This window comes from Gambusia affinis, linkage group LG10 (genome assembly GCF_019740435.1).
Source record: "Gambusia affinis linkage group LG10, SWU_Gaff_1.0, whole genome shotgun sequence".
Lineage (NCBI taxonomy): Eukaryota > Metazoa > Chordata > Actinopteri > Cyprinodontiformes > Poeciliidae > Gambusia > Gambusia affinis.
This window is the reverse complement of record NC_057877.1, coordinates 8,532,966-8,552,460: the sequence shown is the minus strand read 5'-3', so window position 1 is coordinate 8,552,460 and position 19,495 is coordinate 8,532,966. Positions and strand designations below refer to the sequence as shown.

The following is a 19,495-nucleotide window of genomic DNA, read 5'->3' as shown; positions in this document are numbered from 1 at the left end:
CCTCCTCAGCTCTCATTCAAAACACAACACAGCTGTTGCGAGACGCACTGTTGTGCTGCAGAGCGTTGTGGTTTATAGCAAACTGCGAAGCGCCGTCCTCTGATGTGCCCGCTGGAGTACCATCAGACGGAGACAGAGGAAAACGGGGCATTTCGGTGAGTTACCGCACATCATGGCCCGGTGGGGCAACTTGGATATCGTGAGCCGCATCATTCGGTAATCCCCGCGCATCAGACGTCGAGCTAGCTAGCTAAGGCAACGTTAAATCCCCATGGACGAATTTGGGTGTGTTTGTTTTTATTCACAGGATGGTCCTTTTTTTAATAGAAGCAAAGCACCGTGAATCCATAATGTAAGCTTGATTAGAAACGACACGCTTAATGCAGGGGTGATTTTCTTATGCAGACTGTTGGTATCTGTGGCTAGTTGCAGAGATGTATTAAAGCTTTCATTTTATTTTTCTTCACTCAGTCCAGGTGAGGTTAAAATAGCCCCTCCGCATACAGAGAGAGGGAGCGGAGAGGGTCTTTGATTTGATGCCAGCAGTAAATCATGCGCCCCCTCCTTCTTTTACAAGCTAGTGAGTCAAGCTAGTTAGCAGTATTTGTGACATGCTAATATGGAGGCGTAAAAATAGCAGCGAGGAGACTCGGAGAGTGAGCATTGCAGATTTTTTTTCTCCCTCTCTTTCTCTTTGTTTGTTCATATTCAGCATGTGATTCAAAGGCCTCTGAGTTTACGTGGGGCTGCCAGTTTAGCTAGCTCGCTGTTAGCAGCCACTGCAGGCTCAGTACCTGCTGCCTCTTCTGAGAGCTCACAGGCGATGAACCCCCCGCACAGCTCCCCTCAGGGGGGAACGCTATGGGTGTGGCGGGGGGGTTCACCAGCAAACAATACCGAGGAGGCAGCCTCGGCTTACCGCAAACTTAGCCTTAGTATATCGGAGAAAGCAAAGCTGTGCGACAGGAAATCTAGGAGAATTTTGAAATTGGGAAATGGGCCAGAAGCGGTTTTCGACCTGAAATTAAGTAGACAGTCGAAATAAAAATAATGATAAAAAAAACCCTGTATAAATTATAAATGTTTGTTTTCTGTTAACACTACTGTAGCTAAAGTGTTAGAATCAGAAATGTCATCACGTTACAAAAATAATATATTTTCATTTTAACTTTCTTAATAGACCCAACACAAAGTAGCACGTAATTGGGAAGTGAAATGAAAAGCATACATGGCTTTCTTTGTTTTTTTTTGTTTGATTTTTTTCATACTCAACACGTGATCAGTGTAACGTCTCTTCTTATTCAGGATCTTTGTTTCTCCATTACTTGCAGAAACATCCTTTGCAACATCTTTTGGGGTTATGTCTCTACCAGTTTTGCACATGATTGACCATTGCACAACATTTTCTCCCAGACTGACTGGATGGGGAGCATCAATTTTTTAAGTAAATTTTTAAGTCTTCCCCCAACTTCTCTTATGGCTTTTGATATAGACTTTGTGTGACTATAACACACGAATTGGATTGAAGACATTGCATTGTGCCTGTAGGTTTTGGCTTCCTTCATCTTGGGTCTTTTGAATCCTCGTCCAGGATTGCCCTTTTATTCAGTTTTCCCATCAACTCTAACCAACTTCCCTACTTCCTGCTAAAGAAAAGCATCACCAAAGTATGATGCAGCTACCACCTTGTTATATCATGACGATGGTGTATTCAGGGTAATGTGGATATTAGCTTTCCTCCGCACACAGGAAAAATGGACACATGGACCAAAAATAAATAAAAAATAAAAAATTTATTTAATATATGCAAACCTTCTTATGGGACTTCTTTTAAAACTCTGCTTGTTCCCACGACGTTTTGAGTGCACAACCTGAACACAACTTTCCACTTTACAATTGTGGCTTGCTCTATAAAATCTGAGCAAAACCCATCGAAGTTAGTGGTTGTAAAGCGAGATAATGTGGAAAAAGTTCTTTGGGCATAGTGCATGAATATCTGTTGAAGGTTAACTTTCCCTTTGTTAGTTTCTCTTTGACTCTCAGCTGTTTGAGCATGCTATATGAGCAGTCATGAACACTCGGTTTGCATCGCTGAAAACCTCCTGCTCCACCCTGACTGGAACTCCATTTTACCCGTTAATGCTTCCTGACTACTGTTCAGATTATTCAGAGAATAGAGTGGACCATTGTTTACATTTTTCAATGATTTCGTTTTGAGAATTGGATAAATGAAAATAAACCATCCATGGAATGCCTAAGCATTTTCTAGCTGCAGTATTGACACATTGCACTCTGTTTGCTGCATAATAGGTCTAGATGTGATTTTGAAAGAACTGCAATAATGCTCTGGGGGCCTTTCACTATTCCACCTTCGCACACAAACGGCCTCCCCCTTCTGTGACGTCGTATCTCCCTTCTCTGCCCCTCGGGATTTTTCTCTTGAGGAATTCAAGAACGTTACGTTTTGATATTTCATATGTGTGAGTCTGTTGTTCTCAACGCTTCACAAACGACCCAGAGGTCTCGGGTTCAGACTCATGACTAGCGTGCCTTTTTACAGTAGTGTTATTCAGAGGAGACCGATACAATCCCACTCTTTTTTTCTTAACCTTCTTCCTTTACGTTTAGTAATGCGTAGAGGGCATTCTTGGAAAATGATGACAGTTCTGAGCAAGTTCTGAAAGCTTGGATGTTTGGAGTGCTTTTATAATGACATGTTAAAATTTTTGGTAGTGGACTTTGATGGGTTTGGTTCAGAATTGAATCAAAATACGAGAGTAAAGTGGTGGGGCCTGCTTGATCTTAGCCACCAACCTGAGTACTTGTTACTTAAAGCTAATTTCATGGAAATGAGAGTAAACATTCAAAATACTTCTCCTCTAAATGACTACCTCTGATTGCTGCTTCTGTTTAACCGTTTGAATCTCACTTTTACTGGCTTTGGAAGGCAGGTTTTATCTTGTAATTCCTCCTCAAAGAGCTGGCGGTAAACTAGTTAGATATTACACAACTGGCAGCCATGTTGCTAGCTACTTTCATTAAAAGGTGCATTCGAAACCTACTTCAGTTTGGCAGTAAAATTGTGTCAGTCAAATACTTCACAGTGCTTGTTTTTCAGCTTTTTCAAACAACAAAATGCAAAGTTTTCTTTGTCACTAAAAGTGGAGAAGTATTTTTGATGTGTTTATTTGATACTTTCAAGAGATTTGGTTTGGCCTCCAACTTTGAGTGTTTTCAATAGCTCAGCATTTGGTGTCTTTACTTTGCTCAGAAGTATTCTCAGAATTTTCTTGTAAAAAGTCGTAATATAGAATCCCCCTCAATCGCATCTCTGACGATGTGCGATTGTTTACAACTAATCCCCAGAATTCAATTCCTGCTCTATTATCGGTTATTAAAATCTTTATTAATCTGTGTGGCCTTATCTCTGGATGTAAAATTAACTGTAAATCAGAGTCTTAGCAGATGCTAAAAAGCTTTCTAGGTTAATCTTGGCATCAATTAAAATGATTTCCTGTTGAGAAAATTAGTGTTTCTTTGCCACATTTCCCGTGGCTTTTGAAGGTGTTTGTCGATCTCAACCTATACATCTACTGCAAATTAATTATAAGTACAGCTAATGATTTTAGTAATCGATTATTCTAAGAATTTATCGATGAATTGGATAAAAAAAGGCAGCTTGTACAAATTATTGATTTTTACCTCTTATTTTTCATAAAATTTTCAAAATACATTAAAAAAGCAAAGAAATAATTATAGATTTTTTTGTCTAAATAGCAAAATAAAGATTTTAATGCCTAAAATGCAATCATATAGCTTTTCTTTAGTGTAGCTAAAACTACATCACCTGAGTTTTGTATAAAGAATATTGACGGACGAAGGTGTTTTTATCTTAAATGCATTACATACGTATATGTATATTTTGCACAATTTTGTCTTATTTGCTGCTATGACTGTGTTCTTTCAGCAAATTGCCTTTTTGAGTCTGTATATTCCAGTTATTCATCACACTTAATTTAAGTTGTTTCAGCCCTAATACTAATAACAATGCCTTTGATTCATTAAAGCTGTGTAGGAACGCAGTAACAACACAGATTCCCTGTAATGTAATCGGGCCGGCGGCCGGTTGGAGGAAGCCACCCATCGGTAGCTACACGCCGCACCTCCACTTAATCCCAGCGCTGCCTGGCGAACGCTGGCCCATCTGTCCAGGACCGCGGTGTAACTGCTCGGTCCCAGGCCTGCAAATGTGATTAGTCGGAGATTACATCTCTGCGTGTGTGAAATGAAACTCCCCTCTCACAATCAGAGCTTCGTGTTTACAAGAGAACAGGATAAAGTGCTGAAGGGGCCTCTGCGTCATCGAGTGCAGGCCCCGGTCTCTCAGATTATGTTCCTCCATGCTGTACTGCATCATGTCCCGTCATGGCAGGCGTGTTCCTGACTCTGGCTGCGCGTGCAGGTGGGTTAACAAGCCGTCTTCACGTTGGCCGCTATAGATAGTCGATAGTCTTTGAGCCTTTTTTTATTTTTTTTTCCACGTCAGCTTTCATCTCTGCGTGACCTCCAATCAGGGCCGTTGCTCTGTTGCCACGGTAACTTTATGCGTGCGTCTGGCATATCCATTCAGCACAGATGGAACTGAGAAGTCACATGTCGTCACACACTTTTTTTGTTGTTTGTTTTGGTTTTTTCCTTTTCTTTTAGCGGCCTTCTCTCTGTTCCTGTCGGGATCGGGCAAACACGGTCAGCGGCGCGCGACGGCTTGTTTTGGAACACTGATAAGAGTACTGTGGACGACCGTGGGTTTGGTGACGACTGCGTGTCAGCCGGGAGTTGGGTGCAGTGGGTGTCGTGGACGCGGGGCTCGGCCAGCACCTGATTAGCTGCGTGCACGACTGTGTGCGAATGTGCAGCAGAACGATAAGAGGGGAGGATAATGCAGGATTCCACTTCTTAAATCTCAGAAGCTTGCACCACGTTGCAAGGTGCAGACTGAGCTACTTGCCTCTTTATTCACTACAACGTTTGAGGAAGTAATGCTACGGTGTTTCCCCTCCTGCCCTCTCATTGTGTGTGTGTGTGAGTGTATGTTTGCCATGTGGTTCCTGTTGTGTTGTCATCACAGCTACTGTTTAGGAGAAGTAGAGGCCACCGAGAGCTGCTGGCCACAGGCAGAGTTGTAGCATAGAGGGTCAGGCTTAACTTAGAGTAGAATCTCAGTCATTCACACTAAATACACAGGAAGGGGGGGGGGGAAATATACGTATGGCTTTGATTTTATCCTATTTTACTGTGTTGTAATCATAAAATCCGACTGAAATGATGGAAAATAAGTTTAGGGATTGGATATTATTAATATTAAACCCCGATTTATTTATCAGTGAAACACCCCAGTTTTATTTTTTTTAGTATGCAACTTTTCTTTGTCAAGCCTATGTACCTGGAATATTATTTCAATGTACCATAATGCTCAAAATTTAATGTAGCTCTTTATTTCAAATCTACATTCTCCTGTCCTCCTCCGTCCTTGTTTGTTACAGTTTAAAAGTTTCACATTTTTGCTTTGATTTTGAGTATGGGAGTATCTATTTCTACCTTTCTTGAACTGCATGTCCTCCTTTTCTACCTTTTTTTGTTTTGAAGATTGTGTATGAGAAACGTGTATACTTAACAGCTGTGCAGGCATCTTCTGGGCTCTCGCTCAAACATGGATTTCCTCCAATAGTAAACCTTCACTGCGCATTAATAAAACCAGAGTATCTAGTTCAAGCGGTTGGAATTTCTTGTGTGCACCAGTGAAGGTAGCAGTGTTTGATTTCTCTGGTCAGCAGTGTACATTTCCACTCAAAATCTGCACTAGACTTAAATCTGTTGCTTTAAGTCTAGTGCAGTGCACACTTTGCAGTTCCTTGCAAATATATTTGACCTCTTGACCTTTATCAGATCTTGTAATTTTTAGTATTTTTATAATGACTTTATTGTACCAGAGGTTAGCATGTTTGACAATCAGCTTTTAAAGTTTTGTCACAAATTCTCAACAGGATGTAGATTTGAACTTTGACTGGGCCATTACCTCCCACTCCAGTTAAATTTTTTTCTTTTTTTGCAGGTTTTGTTTTCAGGATTTACTTCCATCCTTTACTTGCTGCATCTGTTCTCTGCTAAAGGAAAGCATGTGCGTGTTTTCTACCATTTAAAAACTCCTGCAGCCTCAAGTTTTGCGGTTAATCCGCAGCACTGGAACGACGTGAACCCTCATATCTTTTGAGCGTAGCAAGTGACGGGGCCGTTTTTCTACTACAAATAGAAAGCTTTTATACACCGGCTGAAATGAGCGTAAACAGACAGACGCCTCACCCTTCCACTTCCTCCGCATATTGTCCTTATCCACCGGTTTGGATCAGACATCCGATGAGTCCTTTCTGGCCTCGCAGCGTGTGGCCTCATCTATCTGTCTCGGAGTACTTTGGCTCACGTTGGAGCTGAGCGCCGGCTATGTCATGGAAACTCGTGACCTCGGGGGGGGGGGGGCCCGCTCCGCAGCCAAAGACAATATATTGCATGCAGACGTGGCTTCAGCACTCCGTTCTCTCGGTGCTCGCCTCCTTTTTTGCGTTCTGCTTTTTGCTTTTGCATGTCTTAACCCCTAAGACACAGCCGGCTCCCCTGTTTTCTGCTAAAGCGCTCCGGTTAATTGCACGGATGTCGGAACCAGACGATTTCTTTATCTCGACTCGCTCCGATTAGTGACTGGCAAATGAAATGAGCACAAGTCAGAGTTTTGTTTTTCTCCTTGTACATGAAATGAATCAAATCTAGCAAATCTAAAGATAAAGTTGGATAAATGCTTTGATAGTTGGATGAATTAACCATGTAATTTAGTTTTTTCTCAATTTGATTCAAAACCACTACCTCCATAAACAAACCTGCAGGATCTATTTATCTTTTATGTGTTTCTAATGTAATGATGTAATTAGGCTTGTCATGATGATTTATTTTGCTGGATGATAAATAGTCTCAGGAATTATTGTGATAAATGATAATATTGTCGTTTTAAGACAATTTTCAAGTAATTGATAATGGCATAATAATTCAAGTTTGCTCTCTTAAAGACTAAAACTTTAATTTTATACAGAATACTCCTCACCTCAACTGGAAGACATTTAATATTTCCAAAAATAAAACTCAAACAAAAACGGACAATAAAAAGACAATTTCATTTATGATAATGAGTTGATAAAAGCAGCTTTCACATTTTGATGGTTTTAAGGGGGGGGAAGAAGCTACCATAATGAACCTCAAAAAAGTTTACCAAAGTGTACTGTGAATATGAGGATCTTTTTCTGAATAGATTTTTACCCTTCTTCATGTTGTCGGACAGATCAGTGCTGGCCTGGGTTTGTCTAGGTGAACTGAACCCAAAAATACCCCTCCGGTTAACTACGGTTGAAGAGTGGATGACCTTTTTTTTAATCCCCCTTCATAAAGGATTTTAAAACTGCTATTTTATTTTACAGTGTCACAATAGAATATGTTTGATCTAAGAGAGGAGGACAGATACTTTTCATGACTGGTTAAGGATTCACAAATGAAACCGACACATTCCCGCGATTCTTAAAGGGTCCATTCCGACTTTTGTGACTGGCACTCGTTTCCTGTCGCCGGCGTCTGGTTTCCCACAGTTCACGTCTCCGCTTGCAGCCGCGGGCTTGTAGGCGCATGCCCGGAGTTCCACGCTCGACATTGCCAACTGTCAGTGTGGAAATGAAGTCACGACGTTGGTCAGGTCTTTTTGAAAGTCCTCGCATTATTCTGTTGTGTTTGTTTGGCGACAATTTGAAAGAAACTGATTCAGGGAGGTGTGACTGTGTTGCTGAATGAACTACTTCTGGGAAGACAAACTTGATGGACAGGCTCGCATCTGATTTACCTTTGATTCTTAAAAAAAAAAAACAAAAGGTTGGGTAAACCCCAGCCAGAGTGGGGTTGAAAGGATTTCATGATGAAGGACAGCAAAAGCGACATTTCTGCCGGTAACGCCGTCTCGAGGGAACGCGGCGATATCTGCGGCAACACGCGCTCTATGGGAGAGGAGGATCAGAACAAGGGTGTGTGAAGAGAGAGCAGCGAGGATGAAGAAGAAAAGCGGTTTGAGGGGGAGGGGATTGAAGCGGTACAGCTGTTTCTCCCGTCTCAGCTGTTGCTCTTCTTATTCGAGACAGACTCGCTTTCTCCCTTTATCTCTCCGACGCAATCCGGCACCCTAACAGGAAGAAACGCAGTGTGTAACGCCGTCGTTTGCTCGGAGAGGAAGATGAAAGAGTTTGCCCCTCTCCTGCTGCTATCTGATGGGAATCGTAACTCCTTCTCCATATTAGTACGCCAGGCCAGTCAGCACCAGATATGGAAGAATCCGAGCGGATCTTCCCGTCCCTGTAAACGCAAAGACATTTGAGGATAATCTTCAGCATTTTTTTTGTCCTTTTCTTCTCTAAAGTCCTCTGTGTGTGTTGCCGGTGTCACGTTTTATTCCTCCCCTTGTGATCTCTGACCCCCCTGGGCTTTCGGAGCAAACAGCTCTATGTGTGTCGGTGTGTAGTTCAAGGGTTCTTGAAAGATTTTGACTCTCATTCTCGGCGCTCTGCTAAAAACAGGTGTAAGGTGTTGACACACTTTGATCGCAGACTTCATCATCTGCCCACTCTGTTTTTATTTCATTTTCTCCCTGCTTCACCTCCTGGGTAGCACCCACAGCAGGTTTCACTTCTTTTATTATTTCTAAACTTTCTGGTGGTGGAGCAAGGGCAGTGCTATGTTAGGGGAAGTGAGACGTGCGGTGCAGCCTCCCGCTGCGTGGAGACCCGGTTATCTTACTCCGTCTTGCTCAGTTAAGCAACTTCAAAGTCACTTGAATTTTCAGGTTAAAAGTTGCTGAAAAACATTCTTTGCTTTGCTCTTTTTGAAAATTTATTCACACCCCTTTTCGTCCCTTTACATAAACTAAATGTAATACATTGGACCCAAGTGTAAGGAAACAAAACATTGTTTTTGAAAGGTTTCTAAAAAGTCTTAAAAGTCTTTTTTAAGGACATACTGCAGTTAAAGTCGCAGTATTTTTCTTTGTGCATCAAGACATAAACAATTTTTCATCAAAACAACAGCAAAAAAAATACTGTACACTGTGTTCCAAATTATTATGCAAATTGGATTTAAGTGTCGTAAAGATGAAATTTTTTGTTGTGCTATTAAATTTCTAGATGGTATTGTGTGTCAGGGCTCTTTGAATCACTATAATTAATTTCAGAGAGCTGGTTGATTAGTTGTCTGGTGAGCTCAATTAAAGGAAATCTACTTAAGAAGGATGTTCCACATTATTAAGCAGGCCACAGGTTTCAAGGAATATGGAAAAGAGAAAGGATCTCTGCTGATAAAAATCATCAGATAGTGAAGTGCCGTATGACAAGATATGAAAACATTAGATATTTAACAAAAACTGAAGCGTTATTATTGTACTGTGAAGAGATTTGTGGCTGATTCAGAACAGAGATGAGTTTGTACAGATAAAGGCATAATGAGGAAGGTTTCTGTTAGACAAATTCATCGGATTAAGAGAGCAGCTGTTAAAATGCCCTTTCAAAGCAGCAAACAGTGATTTGAAGCTGCTGGTGCCTCTGAAACCTCAAGGTGGAGGATCCTCCAGAGGCTTGTGGTGCATCAACCTATCATTGGGCCCCTAACCAGAGCTCACAAGCAGAAACTGTGGCAGTGGGTCCAACCGTAAATGAAAATGAATTTTCAAACAGACTTGTTCACTGATGACTGCTGTGCAACCCTGGATGATCCAGATGGATCCAGTAGTGGGTTGGTGGTGGACGGCCACCACATCCCAACACGGCTGTGACGTCAGCAAGGAGGTGGTGGGGTCATGCTTTGGGCTGAAATCATGGGGAGAGAATAATTGGTCGGCCCCTTCAGAGTCCATGAAGGTGTGAAAATGACCTCAGCAAAGTATATGGACTTTCTGACTGATCACTTTCTTTCATGGTTCAAAAAGATGAGCTGAACTTTCAGTAACAAAATCATCTTCATCATGACAATGCACCATCTCATGCTGCAAGGATCACTGTGTCATTGGCTGCTATGGGCAGAAAAGGGGAGAAACTCACGGTGTGGTCACCATCCTCCTCTGACCTCTGACCTCAACCCTATTGAGAACCTTTGGAGTTTCCTCAAGCAGAAGATCTGAGGGTGAAATGCAATTCATATCAAACCAGCAGCTCTGGGAAGATTTTCTGACATCCTGCAAAGAAATTCAAGCAGAAACTTTCTATAAACTCACAAGTTCAATGGATCAAGAATTGTGCTGTGATATCAAAGAAGGTTCTATGTTAACATGTAACTCTGTCTGTTAAGATGTTCTTGATTGAAATAGCTTTTGATTTTAGTACATGTGAACACTTAATGCTGCACATTAAAGAATGACCGTTTGCAGTTCTTTATGATCCATAAAATGTTTAGAAAATCTGCTGCGCATAATAATTTGGAACATTTTGAGTTTTTTATTTTTGAAAAAATACTCACGGGGAGCTTTGTTCAGTAAAATTTTATTTATACTGTAATAGTTCATGACTTGAAACTTATACTGACCATCATTTGCATTGACCATTTAAGAAAATGTGAGAAAATGCCACTAATTTAGAACACGGTGTAGTTCTAGCTGGAGAAATGGCTCGTGGTCATTTACCAACGACAAAAGTTGCAACCGCTAAAATCGCTCAGTTTTTGTTTACATTTTGTGAACAACAAAGTTGCGCTCACTGTCTTCTTTGGATGTTTTTGTGTTGTTTCCTTCTGTAGTTCTTGATGCAGCGCCACCGCAGGCAGGGAGGCAAACAGGTTTCCTAAGGGTTTGATTCAGTTTTCTGTTGGTCTGTCACCCAATAAAATTCCTTAAAGGTTCTGGTTTCCACATGAAAATGTTGAATAGGTAGGAACACTAATGGCTTTTGTACATCTGCTTTGGGTTAAGTATCTTATCTTAAGAGCAAAGTTGGCTTATGATGATGCAGAGATTGAAGTTGACTGCTGTTTTGGAGAACTGATGTCTTTCCTGTGTTTAAAGAAATCCTCTTTTGTTTTCCTTCTTTATGTTCCTCAATCTCTCATTCTTCATAAAGGTACCAGTTTACATTCAAGATTAGCCTTTCTTCAAAACCTTTTAACGGTTGTACGCATAATAATTGCATTGTGTGCAACCACAGTCATTTGAAGTAAGCGTTCAGCAGAAAAATAAAGTAGCTACGAACCTTTTGTATGATAGGATCAAGCTTTTACATCCAGGATTTGTCCAGTTTCCGCCTGGATTTTCCTAGTTTGTCACGTCTGGAATTGGCATTGTTGCAGTGGGATTGTAGGGGGTTTATATGTTTTCTTTCTTCCACATAATGGTTCAGTCTGTCAGGTTGCAGCATGCTCTTTCTGTTGAGTTAAAAGCTCTCGGTCTAAAGCCCAGAGGGAGTCGAGTCCTGGGAAAATCTGAGACTGTCTTTGTGGTTGCATCAACGGAAAGTTTATTTTGTGGCAGGAGACATAAAGACCTGACCCAATGGTAAGGATGAGTAGCCATGGGAACGAGTTTTTTTTTTTTTTTTTTTTTTTTTGGTTGTAAGTGTTGAGAAAGGGTACAATTAAGTGCAAAAATGTTCTAAACGTAGATGTGTTTTAATCAGATTTGAAAATGGTACAGACACCTGAGAAACTACAAGCTGAACTCTACTCAGATCTGGAACTAGTATCACTGGTTATTTCCTGACTTTACATTTTAACATGGACACCTGTGCATGTTTCACAGCTGTCCATGAAGCAGGACTGACTGGCTGTGTACTTCAGCATCAATGTGTTGATATTAAGCGTGTCAGATGCAGAGTTTCATTTTGTCGCCGCCTTTCTCGTCTACCTAGAAATGTGTAAGAAAGTGAAAAACTGGAAATCTGGAGGATTTTCTAGCTCTGGCTTGCTTTTTATTTCATCAAACATGTTTACACAAATGTTTGGTTTGTCTTAAAACAGCATCCTCTTAGCTCCCCCTGTCTGTGGGGGATAACATTTTCATGCAGTTTCCCATTGTTTTTTTTTTTTTTTTTTTTTCATTTTCAAATAAAAATTGTTTCTTCACTTGTCCACAACCATAAATAGTCATTCTACATTAATATTCTGACAATGTCATGTACTCTGATCTGATTATTAATAACAAAGCACTGCTTTGGTAATGACATACTGGATTTCTAGGCCTGTTGGAATAATTCAATTAATTGCATTATAAATAAAAACAAGCTCAGTATTCTCCATGTACATAATTTCTGTGTTTTTCTCTTTTCTAAAATTGGATGACAAGTCTTTGGTCTCAACTCGCCATTTATTTTTTTAGGACAGTTTTGTTTACAGACACTTCATACTTGACTTTATTTGTCATTTCTGTTTTTGTTTCATTTGTTTTGGATATTTAAAATGTTTTGCAGTTCGGGTGTTAAATATCCATTGGAATTGAACATTTATTGGTCTTTGAGAATGTGTTCTTGCATTATTATGCCGTTACCATTAGATTACTTGAAAATGTTCTCAAAAGAATAATATTGTTTATTCTGGAACAATTTATCATCCAGCAACACTTGTTACTGTGACAGGCCTGCTGATGTCCAGCAATAGTTTGTTTTCAGAAGCACTTCTTCCAAAACCTGGCAAATGACGCCCAGATTATTGTCAAGCAATGCTCGCGAAATGGACATCACAGTTTACTTTAATTTGAAGCTTTGTTCTTTTATCATAAAAATATAATCAAGACTGGATTGCATGGGTGGGAAATTTGGCCTCATTTTAAAACCTTACCTTATTAAAATCGAAGAAGCGTGGCACTCATTTGTCTTAAACTCTCCTGAGTTTTTTTTCTCGCTGGTAGAAAGCAGGAATGTAGGAAGACAATATTTCTCTTTTTAGCACTTCAGCAAATTTCTCAAGACATTAACTTTAACTCAAAGCGAGGCTTGCTCAGCTTATGACGGTGCCAGTCCTCTGAGGCTCATAGAGGAAGACATAGAGATCCTATCGGCTTCCTCTAAACATTACGGCTCTGACTGACTGCTCTGTTGCCCTGCATTGTTCGTCGGCCCTCTCCTGGTTAACAGCCCGTGGAAGGAATGACCACAAACAACAGCGCTGCTGCCAGCATCGCACTTCCTCCCCACTTCCTCCTCTTCCTCTCCTTCTGCCTTTCCACCCCACTCTCATCTGTCACCGCGCTCAGGTCGCCCAGGCCTCAGCAGTGGGGTTGAAGTTGGGCTGGGCTGGCTGCCTGCTCCCATTTGGGCCACAAATCAAACTCAAGCCAATACACACACACACACACTGTACAGCAGTCCTTTGCCCACACGTGACAGCCTTCTGCTCTGAGGGCCTGCCTCATGCCACTTCTCCATAGCTTGGCACCACTCAACCGTTTTTTGTGTTGTTTTTTTTGGCTCATTTTATGGATAAATGGACAATGTCATTGAAATCTAGTGTGGATCCTGTGGCAGCTGCTTTTTCATTCATTTCCAAGGCGTCCCGGAGCTGTAGATTACAGCTTGGATGCATGGAGGTGTTGATTGAAGGTGTTGGCTAGGTGTGTGACGGTACATACCAAGTGATTCTGTCACAGTGGGACGTGTCTGAGGAAGGGACAAGCCTGAGCAGCGTGTCTCTGCAGCCTGGCCTCTTATTATCGAAGCATTAGGATGCTCAGATGGAGGGATGAGGAGGAGGAAGGCCTGTATCTCTAATAAAATAAAATAAAAAAGTCGAATCACATCTTACAGTGTAGGCTGCTGCGACATTTCGTCTTCTTCTATAAAGAAGACCATCTTCACTTAGATTACTTAGCATTGAGAGTGGGGAAGAGAGGAAAGACACCAGGGCACAACATATATTTGTGGGTTTTTTGTATTGGGCACACAAATAGGGCAACAGCGATACAGTTCAGCTGGTCAGTTCAGCATCCTGAAACAGCCAAATTATCTCGCCTTACTGATTAGAAAGTCTGGTCCTACACATCCTGGAGATCACGGTGTCGTGTTGTAACTTAATGCTAATCTCCTGAAGGGAAGGAGTTGCTGGGCGAAACTCTGGTTCAGTGAATTTGTACATAGCCATAAAGAAACTGGAGAAAACCCCTCTGATTCTCCTCCTTGTACTGTTTCATGGCCAGTCTCGCATTTAAAAAGACCTTGCATCTAAATGCAATCTTAGTTTTCCATAGCAAAACACTGGAATTCCTCACAAAGATCCTGTTCTTAAAATTTAAAGCATCTTTATAAGAAGGAGAAACTGGTCAAAAAGCTGTAGTTCGGTTTTTAATGGAGGATTTAGAACTCTATAAGGTTTCCATTTACACAGAGAAAATGCAGTCAAAGCTGCTGTAGTATTGGCATGGTTTGTGTTTTATTACATTCACACAATTCCACTTTGAATAATAATGGTTGAGATGGTTTCTGTAACTTGTTTTAATTTAGAGAGCCCTTTCATAACCAGTGAGGTCAGCACAAATTGTTTATAACGGATAAGAAGGAAAAAAGAGAATACTGAGCTTAACAAGTTCATACAAGACAAAGAAAAAACAACTAGTTTAATAGTAAACAGTAATACAGTCCGCTGACTGTAGATGAGGGAGCAATATTATAAAACGGCATTGACATAATTTTACCCCACAATCAAGTTGTTACCTTTGTTTATTAAAATGTTTTGTATATCAAACATAACTTCAAAGAAATTTGACTCAGCAATTTGGCGGCTTTAAATTATCTTCTGTCTCTTTAAGAAAGCTAGAGACTGCAATGCCAAGGCGGAGCTTGGTGGAAATGGGCGGAGCTTTATCAGAGCAGGCGCTTTACAGTGAGTGCAGTAAAAGTACAGATACAATTAGCTTAAGAAGTAAATGTCATTACAGTGACATTCGAGAGTAATTGTAAAATACTTTAAGATGTGTGTAGAAATTTGGCATAAATGTTAAACCTAAAAAAAAAAACTAAACAATTATGCTTGTGTTCGCATACTTCACAACTCCAGTACAATTTGTTGGTTTAAACTTGAAGGTGCTCTCATTGGATCTTTAACTGTTTAACACAGCAGTTAAACAGACCATAAATTGGTTTTGCGTGTTGAAACCAAATAAACTCTTCTCCCCACTCTCCAAATGTCTCAAGTGCACACATCTGCCCAAATTTAGTAGTTTCTACTCAACAATTCCTAGAGATTTATTCGCCTTTATTGTGGAGGCGTTGGACGTTTTTCAGCATTCAACCTACCCTGTGTACTGGTATCCCGGTTGCCAGGCAGAATGTGTAAGTACGTGCAGTTCATCATAGTGGCATGACGAAGGTAAATATTTGAAAATGGCTTCACGTTACCATATCAATTCACAGAACAATTATGTTTACAAAATCTCTTGTATAGCCTCATAATAAACACTGCAGAGACTAACCACCTCTGCTGCAAGTAGCACGTCTTCTAATATACCGAGGGAGAGCGGTGTGCAGAACATGCCTCCTAAAACGTTATAATAGAGCAACCATGACTGTTTACCTGTAACATATTCTGTACTTCTCTTGTCCGCTGAGTGTAAAGTACCATGAAGCTGCTCGTATTCTCTTGTTGACCTTCAGAGGAGGTCAGAACATCGGCGGCATGTTAAGTGTTGGTGCAAAGGGGCTGTTCGTTATGTTCCCTGAACAGCAGCAAAGTCTCACACTGGCTCACACCAGTTACTCCACAGGCTGCGCCACCAGCCTCTGATTGAATGCCCGACCTGCTGAGTGGAAGCGTCGCATATCGAGCTGCTGTGACGCTCTGTTCATTACCGAGCCTGTGTGGTATTAGTGAGCATGTGTGATCAGCCCAGCCCCCTCGTGGTTCCGGATCGATACGGCTCCCCCCGGCCCAACCCGAGCGGCTTAATGAGGATCCAGTCTTTAACAGAATTACTCTGGAGTTCTGCTGACTCAGTCCCTGTAGGTTAACAGCCTCAAGACGGATGCACCGTGGCCAAATCTGGATGTAACCCTTGTTTTTGTTACTGAATGAACCTGTTCATAGTAGGGCTGCAGCTAATAATTATTTTAGTTACCTTTTATTCTATTGATTTAATCAGATATAAGAAAATTTGGCACGTTCTGTAGATTTTTCATTTAACTGCTTAAGTTTATTTTATGCAATATTAAAAATGCATGAGAATCCAAATAAACAAATACTTTTCTCAAATAAAAATATGGACATGTTGGCTAAAAGAATTCCTTTAGTGAATGCTTGATCACTTGGAGCAAAGAATGCATCTAAAAAATACTTGTATGCAGGAATCTTTTGCTATTAATTTATAGCAAAAGAGTTATTGGCGATTATTTGGATTGCATAATTTGAATCAGGTGAAGCTAAATCTATGCGACTTGAAGAGATCGGAGTAGAACATATTGAAGATTTTCTTTTTCTTAAATGTAAATAGGTTTTTCTACAGTTTTGTCTTAATTACTGCTCTGTGGCGTCTTTTCAGCAAATTACCTTTTTGAGTCTGTATACTCCAACTAACGATGAGTTGGTTATTGAGATAAACGTCGACTAATTTAGTAATTGATTCATCGTTTCAGCCCTACTTCCCAGGTTCTCCACATTATACAGTCGTGAACTTTGCAACAATTAAAAGAAAAAAAGAAGAAGAAGAAATGAAAGTATCGCTACGACCCTGTCGGTGCTTTTTGTATCCGTGTGCTCTAAGGAGAAGACGATGGGAGCACGGCTTAATGGGCTGTCACATCCTTCTCCGCTCAGCTCAGCACACTGACCCACTTTGGCTCCCTGACTTTGGTGCATTTGCTGCAGTTTTTTTTTCCTTTTTCTTTACCAACTGCAGCAAGCTCTCCTTCGAAGGCGAACACTCTTAAACAATACACAAGAACAGCACAGGTAGCTATAAAACGTGCAACGCAGAAACACGCGAGCTTCAAATGGCTGCTCGTATCTGCGAGCGTGGGGGAGAGAGGGAGGGCGTTTTGTGGCATTCTCTCGCACGGCGGGCACAGATTCAGACATGAGACTCGTCGGGCTGCTGGGTGTCAAATGTGGTGCCGCAAACTGCGACTGGCAGAGCTGTCACAACCGCTCTGTTCACGCTGAATGCTAAACATACCAGACCCTTTATATACAGCCTTGACAGCTTGAGATTTGTTTATGATCGCACGATGCTGGGCATAGAGAGAATCCCAAAGTTAGCTCTTTGGACACATGAGGAGCTTTAAGCGGTAAGACATGATGATTCCTGTTTCGGTCTAACATTAGGGAACGCCATGGAGCAGCATTGGGTCTGAATGCCTGATTCCCAGCACCATCTGGGAAGCAGTGCCACAGCTCTGTTATGGCTGCCACACATTAATAAATTATGAAAATGGCCTTGGAAACGTTGGATCCAAATAAGTGCACAATGAACAACAGATGGTTTTAGAAGAGAAAGACGAATGGAAAAATTTTTTAGAAACGTTTTAAGCCTCAGGTTGTCTCTTGGGTGCAGGGCAGTGACACTCTTGACAGTTTAATGACTTTAATAATTGAGAATATGCACATTTGTTTTGATGTAATTGTTATTTCCTGTAGTGCTGTCATATTTGGAAATTTGTTTTAAAGAAAAACCTTTCAGTGTTCAAATACTGAACTTTAGAAGCAGAAATCTAAAAAATTATTAAAACTAAGGTACAAAAGTAGATCACAGCCAGCTTTTCCCAGAGTCAGTCTATTGCTGACTTTGGGTGTTGGTTGATAATTTAGTTCCCAGATAATTTCCCCAGAATGTTTACCAATAGAAATTAGCTGCACTAGCATTGAATTTTTCTCAGTGTCTGAGCCAAGTGAACAGCAGATTGTATGTCGGTACTGTGTAGCATTAGCTTGAAGCTACTTTAAAAAAAACAACAAAATTGCATATCTTTTTGAGGAGACAAGCTGTAGATGAGCTTTAAATAATGGTGTTGTAGATATATTTGCACATTTTTAATGTATTAGAATACATTTAACATATTAAATTATTACAGGATTCACCAGAGTGCTTTTAAATTCCTGGAAAAGGTGCCGGTTTGCGATGTTACAGAGCTACTGCTTTCGGAAACTATTTCTCCTGGCTTCCTCGTCTTTACTGGAGAAATCAGAAATCTGCTATTTATGAATTCATTTTTGACTTGGAGAATTCCCACCCACCTCTTTCTTTTTGCTTGATTTCTTTAGTACTTGTCCTTTTTTAAAAAAAAATACATTTCTCGACTGTAGACACGAGAACAACTATGTAGTAAAATCCACAATTGTGAGGTTCAATCCAATAACTGTTGGGTAAAAGGTTCAAATCGTGTTATATGCTGTTTAAGCTCAACAGATGAAATGGTTTTATGTAAAGGGAGGTTGAGGTGAAGAGAAAAAGGACACAGGATAAGAAGTGTAAAGAGGACAGTGGGTTTGTTAGATGAAGGTGTTGAAGACCTGCTTTTCTGAGCCTCTAGAGAGATGAGTGTAAATGCTTGTCGCAGTACCTGGAGTGTGTTGCAGGCCCAAATATGCTAGCGCAGGCATATTGGGGCATTAAAAAAAAATCTCGTCGTCTAAATGCACCTCTCAGCAGCTTGGCCTGTATTTGAGCATGTGAAGTGCAGTTTATGTGCTTGTGATGTGAATAGAGGGAGAAATGGCTCTTATTTAAGACACCTGCCATGAGTCATATTCAGTTTAATGACACATCTCCGTCCTACAAGCCTCAACTCGAATTGCTCTACACTCTGTCACTCTTCCTCTGGTATTTTCCAGCTTCATCCTCCGGTTCCCAGCTCGCCTTATTTAAGACATGCTTGCTCTGCTAAAACACTGTCGTGGCTCATGTTGAGCTTTGTCGGCTGCCCAAATACAAACCCAATCCTTATCACCGCATGCTTCAAATTCTGTCAGCTGAACACTTAACATTCCCTGGACTCTGAACCTCAGGAAGCCAAACACTCAGCCCCGAGGAATTATGTCACCATACATTAAACAGTCTGCTTTCCTGGCAGGTGTGTCGATGTCAGACAAAAGGACTTTTCTATCACGCATGACTGCATGCATAACGTCATGACAGTGTTTTGTGACTGTTGTAATTTTTGTAATAAAGATACTGTTGGATGTGTTGGATTTCACTGGTGTTATCATTTTTAGTAAAATCTGACCCGGCGATTCTGATTTCTGCTTATACTAATTTAGTTGTTTTGTTTTTTTTTTGCCTGAAAAACTGGCAAATATTGCGGCAAAGTTGACAAGTTGGCAACAGCGGGGTTACTATTACAGGCGCGACCTGGAGGGCTGAGGCAAAAAGATCGGTGGAAAAGATGGGTCTCTCTTCTTTCTCCCAAAATTAAGGAAATTGTTGCCGATTTATTGGCGCACCCTTAATCTAAAAGAATTCTTC

The 19,495-nt window shown here is 40.8% G+C and overlaps 1 protein-coding gene across 2 annotated transcripts in view; it reads left to right on the top strand.

Moving 5' to 3' along the window:
- Positions 1–2: 2 nt before the first annotated feature.
- ralgps2 (Ral GEF with PH domain and SH3 binding motif 2) overlaps positions 3–19,495 on the top strand; it is an 84,036-nt gene continuing 64,543 nt past the window's right edge. For both annotated transcript variants that reach the window (XM_044129014.1, XM_044129013.1), the window contains exon 1: positions 3–155. The gene's annotated coding sequence lies outside the window, so the exon portion shown is untranslated. The remainder of the gene's footprint in view (positions 156–19,495) is intronic.